This window comes from Mercenaria mercenaria, chromosome 17 (assembly GCF_021730395.1).
Source record: "Mercenaria mercenaria strain notata chromosome 17, MADL_Memer_1, whole genome shotgun sequence".
NCBI classification, from domain to species: domain Eukaryota; kingdom Metazoa; phylum Mollusca; class Bivalvia; order Venerida; family Veneridae; genus Mercenaria; species Mercenaria mercenaria.
Genome location: NC_069377.1, coordinates 63,919,778 through 63,927,214, shown reverse-complemented (window position 1 = coordinate 63,927,214; position 7,437 = coordinate 63,919,778).

Below are 7,437 nucleotides of genomic sequence, written 5' to 3'. Positions count from 1 at the left end.
AACTAGCTCTGAGTTGGATATTCACGAAACATAGATAAACTAAATATACAGCCAGGTTTGAATATCCAGCTAGCTCTGAGTTGGGTATTCAAATAAAAAAAATGAATATCCAGCCTGATGTGAATTCCCAGCTAGCACTGAGTTGGGTATTCAAATTACCTAAGACGAATATCCACCGAGAAATGAATACCCAGCTAGCTCTGAGTTGGGTATTCAAGTCACATAAGAGAATAACCAGCCAGAGGTGAATATCCAGCCAGCTCTGAGTTGGGTATTCAAATTACCTTAGACGAATTTCCAGCCAGATGTGAATACCCAGCTAGCTCTGAGTTGAATATCCAAATTACATCAGACGAATATCCAGCCAGAGGTGAATACACAACTAGCTCTGAGTTGGATATTCACGAAACATAGATAAACTAAATATACAGCCAGGTTTGAATATCCAGCTAGCTCTGAGTTGGGTATTCAAATAAAAAAAATGAATATCCAGCCTGATGTGAATTCCCAGCTAGCACTGAGTTGGGTATTCAAATTACCTAAGACGAATATCCACCGAGAAATGAATACCCAGCTAGCTCTGAGTTGGGTATTCAAGTCACATAAGAGAATAACCAGCCAGAGGTGAATACACAGCTAGCTCTGATTTGGATAGATATTCACGACACCTAAGAAAACTAAATAAACAGCCAGGATTGAATACCCAGCTAGCTCTGAGTTGGGTATTCAAATTACCTTAGACGAATTTCCAGCCAGATGTGAATACCCAGCTAGCTCTGAGTAGGGTATTCACGACACATAAGGAAACTGAATATACAGCCAGGTTTGAATACCCAGCTAACTCTGATTTGGGTATTCAAATATAAAAGACAAATATCCAGCCAGAAGTGAATATCCAGGTAGCACTAAGTTAGTTATTCAAATATAAAAGATGAATATCCAGCCAGAAGTGAATACCCAGCTAGCACTGAGTTGGGTATTCAAATTAACTAAGACGAATATCAACCGAGAGGTGAATACTCAGCCAGCTCTGAGTTGGGTATTAAAATTACCTAAGACGAATAACCAGCCAGAGGTGAATTCACAGCTAGCTCTGAGGTTGATATTAAAATAAACAAGAGGGCCAAGATGGCCCTAGGTCGCTCACCTAAGAAACACTCCATAACAGTGTAAAACATGTTTGACCTAGTGATTTCATGGAAACAAATATTCTGACCAATTTTCATTAAGATTGGACCAAAAAATTGGTCTCTTGCGATAAAACAAGCATTTTCTTAGATATGACCTAGTTTTTGACCCTAGATGACCCATGTTCAAACTCGACCTAGATTTTATCAAGGCAATCATTCTGACCAAAATTCATGAAGATCAACTGAAAAATACAGCCTCTATCACATACAGAAGTTTTTTCTTTGATTTGACCAAGTGACCTAGTTTTTGACCTCAGATGACCCATATTCAAATTCGACCTAGATTTCATTAAGGCAATCAACCTGACCAAATTTCATGAAGATCAACTGAAAAAAAACAGTCTCTATCGCATACACAAGATTTTTCTTTAATTTGACCTAGTGACCTAGTTTTTGACCTCAGATAACCCATATTCAAAACCGACCTAGTTTTCATCAAGGCAATCACTCTGACCAAATTTCATGAAGATCAATTGAAAAATACATCCTCTATTGCATACACAATGTTTTTCTTCGATTTGACCTAGTGACCTAGTTTTTGACCCCAGATGACCCATTTTCGAAATCAGCCTAGATTTTATCAAGGTAATCATTCTGGCTAAATTTCATGAAGATCAGTTGAAAAATACAGCCTCTATTGCATACACAAGGTTTTTCTTTGATTTAACCTAGTGACCTAGTTTTTGACCCCAGATGACCCATTTTCGAACTTGGTCTAAATTTCATCAAGGCAATCATTCTGACCAAAATTCATGAAGATCAATTGAAAAATACAGCCTCTATCCCATACACAAGGTTTTTACATGATATGACCTAGTGACCTAGTTTTTGACCCCAGATGACCCATTTTCGAACTCGGCCTAGATTTCATCAAGGTAATCAGTCTGACCAAAATTAATGAAGATCAATTGAAAAATACCGCCTCTATCGCATACACAAGGTTTTTCTTTGATTTGACCTAGTGACCTAGTTTTTGACCCGAGATGACCCATTTTCGAACTCGGCCTAGATTTCATCAAGGCAATTATTCTGACCAAAATTCATGAAGATCAATTGAAAAATACAGCCTCTATCACATACACAAGGTTTTTCTTTGATTTGACCTAGTGACCTAGTTTTTGACCCGAGATGACCCATTTTCGAACTCGACCTAGATTTCATCAAGGTTATCATTCTGACCAATATTCATGAAGAAGAATTGAAAAATACAGCCTCTATCGCATACACAAGGTTTTTCTTTGATTTGACCTAGTGACCTAGTTTTTGACCCGAGATGACCCATTTTCGAACTCGGCCTAGATTTCATCAAGGTTATCATTCTGACCAATATTCATGAAGAAGAATTGAAAAATACCACCTCTATCGCATACACAAGGTTTTTCTTTGATTTGACCTAGTGACCTAGTTTTTGACCCTAGATGACCCATTTTCGAACTTGGCCTAGATTTCATCAAAGTTATCATTCTGACCAATATTCATGAAGATTAAATGAAAAATACAGTCTCTATCGCATACACAAGGTTTTTCTTTGATTTGACCTAGTGACCTAGTTTTTGACCCGAGATGACCCATTTTCGAACTCGGCCTAGATTTCATCAAGGTTATCATTCTGACCAATATTCATGAAGATTAATTGAAAAATACAGCCTCTATCGCATACACAAGCTAAATGTTGACAGACGACGGACGACAGACGACAGACGACGGACGACGGACGCCGGACATCGAGCGATCAGAAAAACTCACCTGAGCATTGCTCAGGTGAGCTAAAAAGACGAATATCAAGCCAGAGGTGAATATCCAGCCAGCTCTGAGTTGGGTATTCAAATTACCTTAGACGAATTTCCAGCCAGATGAGAATATCCAGCTAGCTCTGAGTTGGGTATTCAAATTACCTAAGACGAATACCCAGCCAGAGGTAGCTATGAGTTGGATCTTCACGACAGATAAGAAAACTGAATACAGCTAGCATTGAATACTCAGCTAGCTCTGAGTTGGGTATTCAAATATATACAAAACATGTAGACGAATATCCAGTCGAAAGTGGATATCCAGCGAGCTGTTAGTTGGGTATTCACATTTTCTAAGACGAATATCCAGCCAGAGGCGATTACATAGCTAGCTATGAGTTGGACATTCACAAAACATAAGAAAACTGAATACACAGCCAGCATTGAATACTCAGCTAGCTCTGAGTTGTGTATTCAAATATGTAAGACGAATATCCTGCCGGAGGTCAATATCCAGGTAGCTCTGAGTCGGGTATTCACATATATAAGACGAGTATTCATTCAGAGGTGAATATCCAGCTAGTTGCGGGTTGTGTATTCAAATGATCTAAGAATGATACAGAGGCTACTGGGACGGTGTTATCTCCCTTGGCACCTGTTCCTGAAGGTCTGCGCGTGATCCTGAAAGTGTCGCAGTCCGTTTTAAATGATTTAAAAAGAAACAGGAACTATATGGTTAGTGTTATCTCTCCTTGCACCGATTCCTGAAAGTCTGCGAGTCCTCGTGAAAGTGTCGCAGACCGTTCGGAAAGGTTTGAAAGGACACAGGAATTGCTGTGTCGGTGTTTTCTCCTTTTGCACCGATTCCTGAAAGTTTGCGAATCCTCCTGAAAGTGTCGCAGACCGTTCTGAATGGTTTGAAAGGACACATGGATTGCTTAGTCTGTGTTTTCTCCCTTGGTACCGATTCCTGAAAGTCTGCGAGTCCTCATAAAAGTGTCACAGACCGTATTATATGATTGAAAAAGGAACAAGGACTATTTGGACAATATTTTCTCCCTTGGCAAAGGTTCCTGATGGTCTGCGAGACCTCCTGAAAGTGTCATAGACCATTCTTAATGGGTTGAAATAACATAGTGGCTACTAGGACAGTGCTATCTCCCTTGACACTAGTTCCTGGAAGTCTGCGAGTGTTCCTGAACTGGTGGCAAGGGAGAAAACTTTGTTCTAATAGTCGTTGTTTCTTCTTTAATCATTTAAAACGGTCTGTGACACTTTCAGGAGGACTCGCAAACTTTCAAGAATCGGTGCAAAGTGAGAAAACAACGACACAGTAATGTCTGTGTCTTTTCAAACCATTCAGAACGGTCATGTACAAAACGAATATTTTCGAATAAAATGTTTTAGTAATTTTGAACATGTGAATGCCTGCGTGCATGCGTGATTATGGAAAGGGCATAGAAATGACATAGTGTTCTGAAATACAAGTTTGCTTCTCAATGGTGCTACACTATACATACGTTATTGATATGATATTTACAGGTTTGAGCCTAGATGCGGTACTCGCCCTAAACTTAAATTAGTTTAGGTCTTAACTACTGAATCCTACGGAGTCCTGTTTAGCTCATGTGACATTAATGTCGCGCGTCGTGCCGCCCGCCATATGTAGATGAACATGAGTTCTGAACAAAAACGAAACCCTTTTTATAAGTTAAAAAAAGCATTATGTCTTTTTATAGGGTGGTATGTTTTAGAGACACATTTTTAGATAACGTTATTTCGAACGCTCGACATAATGTGTCGTGCGCACGAGATAAGATTTCGAGCGCTTGAGATAAGATGTCGTGCGATCGAAATAAAATATTGTGCACTCGAGATAAGATTTCGAGCGCTGAGATAAGATGTCGTGCGCCCGAAATAATTTGTCGAGCGCTCGAGATATTTTTTTTTCTAAAAACAAATGGGTCATTATGGTTCTAGATCGATCTCCTGAGTTTCACCGGTCAGACAAATAATACTACACATGTTCAAGCGGCCATCACTTTTCATAAATCATACAGTGTGAACAGTAATAGTAAAATGGTTTCATGAAGAATCTATTGCGTTAGATTGTTTTGACAAAACATTTAGAGAAAATAAGTTACGTTCGTGGTGGCCATGGTTTTTACCCTATCAAAATTCCATAAACACCTCACAAAGAACAGATATTGTTTGCAATTATTTCAAAATTGAACGAGCAGTTTCAAGCAAAGCAGTTTGTCAGAATGCGTCTTTCTACCAAAATTGTTTAAGTTGGCACCACCATGGACGGGCATATTAATTTTATATGTATACAGTGAACATCTTCTTGTCTAAAGCGCTCATTCGATTTCAGAATGCATTTTACCTGTAGCAGTTAATTGAACACTGGTTACTTTATCTATATGTATTGGCAAAACAATATGTCATGTGAACGTTTAACTAAGAGTGCTCACACTTTCGATTTGTACAAAAACGTGGTCGCTATAGGACGGGACTTGTTTCATATTTATTTTAATCTGTTAATCTCAGGTGATCGATCTAGACCCATCATAACACTTTTGTTAAAAGATAAAATTATCTCGAACGCTCATTATTTTACCTCAGTCACACGACACCTGATCTCGAGAGCACAGTATCTTTTCTCGAGAGCATGGCATCCTGTCTCGAGAGCATGACATCTTATCTTGATTCTAACACGTTACCAAGGATTTTTAAGTACATCCTTGACGACATTAATGAAATATTTGCCCGTTTTCAATCGGTTTCTTTTCCAGCGCGCCGCTATGCCGTTTGACGCCATGACGTAACAATTGTGACGTCAGAACAGTGATTTGTTGTATAATAATTCACTGTTTTCTGCCTTCTTTGTGTAATAGGAAAATGAATCGGATCGTGTTAGAATATATAGTAGAGAGAATTTATACGAACTAAATCACTACCACAATATACCAGACCAATTACGGCAAAGCGCCTAGCAGTACAAACGAACAAGCACATGCCACAGGAAGTCCAGTAACCCAATAAGATTAGTTTCGATACTGCTTTATATACGAGCCCGAATTGTACTACATATTCGCACTGGTTCAACATTTGCATAATATATATACTCAAATCTAAATCTGTGTGATATATAACGATACTGGTGTCTTTGTTGTAGACCCTAGGCAAACAGACAGTCTGTTAAATATCGATGACATTATTTATTTCTGTTATATCAAAGAATACATTTGTAATACGCATTTTAATGTTACACAATTTCAACTCTTTTATGTATAGAGCAAATCTTGCAACCTGGTAAGAGTAGTAATACCGGTTTGTCAATACAAAAACACAAGTCTCCTTTATCTAATTTATTTCCTGTTAATTTTCGTTTTCTTATTATAATGATTATAAATTTAACGATTATCTAAGACTTACATAAGTACATTAAGTTTTTCAAATAAATAATTCAGATACATCAATGAATAATTACCTCCCCTTATTATTATTTTTTAATTTCTAAATAAGAGTTTTCTTGTAGAAACCTATAACTTTCTATAAGTAGCGCAGGTTTTTAAGTAGAAAGTATGTTTCCCAATTTTGGCGGGTGTACGTCAATTGTATTCTTTACGTAAACGTCACTTCCGTGATTTCATATAATTTTACTTATCTTATGTATTGTTAGCCAGAATAATTGCAAAGTATGTAATCTTAGAATTGTGCATGTGACTTGATACAGGCTCTAGACCGAAACGGTGTCGCAATTAGTGATAATAAAACTAAAGATGAACAATATCCACGGATATATATTATATATATGCAGTAAAATTCGTATATAACTTACTTATATACTGTACCAATAAAAGTAACACAATAAAAAGGTTTAAAAATTAGCATAAATTAACTTTAAAAAGCAGTATTCGGAATTTCGTTGGAATAAAAGATCTATACCCTCTATCATGGACAATAAATGTGGCAAAAAACAATGCCACAATATGATAAATCAATATTTTAAATAAAATAGAAAATAAAATTATAACACACGAAAAAAGAAACCTTCTTTCTGACGCATTCATCAAACTGAAAACGAAAGGAATTTTCAAAGTGATGTCCGACACAAATTTCTTTCTTTTCTGCACTTTGATTTCTTTCCTGCTTCTTTATTCTAGTTAAACTTATTTTTCTTATTTGTTTTGTTTAATCTGATGCCATTTTATTGGTCAGAGCAGATATTTAAAATAAAAATTTAAAATTTTGCAAATCGAAAGGAAAAAATCTTCATTGAGAATGAAGGCGAGGTACGCAACGGGGAAAGAAGTGTAAAGGCTTTAAAGTTAGAATAAATCATTTTAGTTTTGGGTTAAAATGACTAAATATCCTCTATTTAATATGTGCCTTCTAATATTCAATGTTATTTAAATGGTTTATCTTTTCGGTGCGCACCTGTTCCGTGTCCCGCTTACTATAGAATATAGGTCAAAAACCATGTTATTCAGCTACGCCGAAAAAATATCACT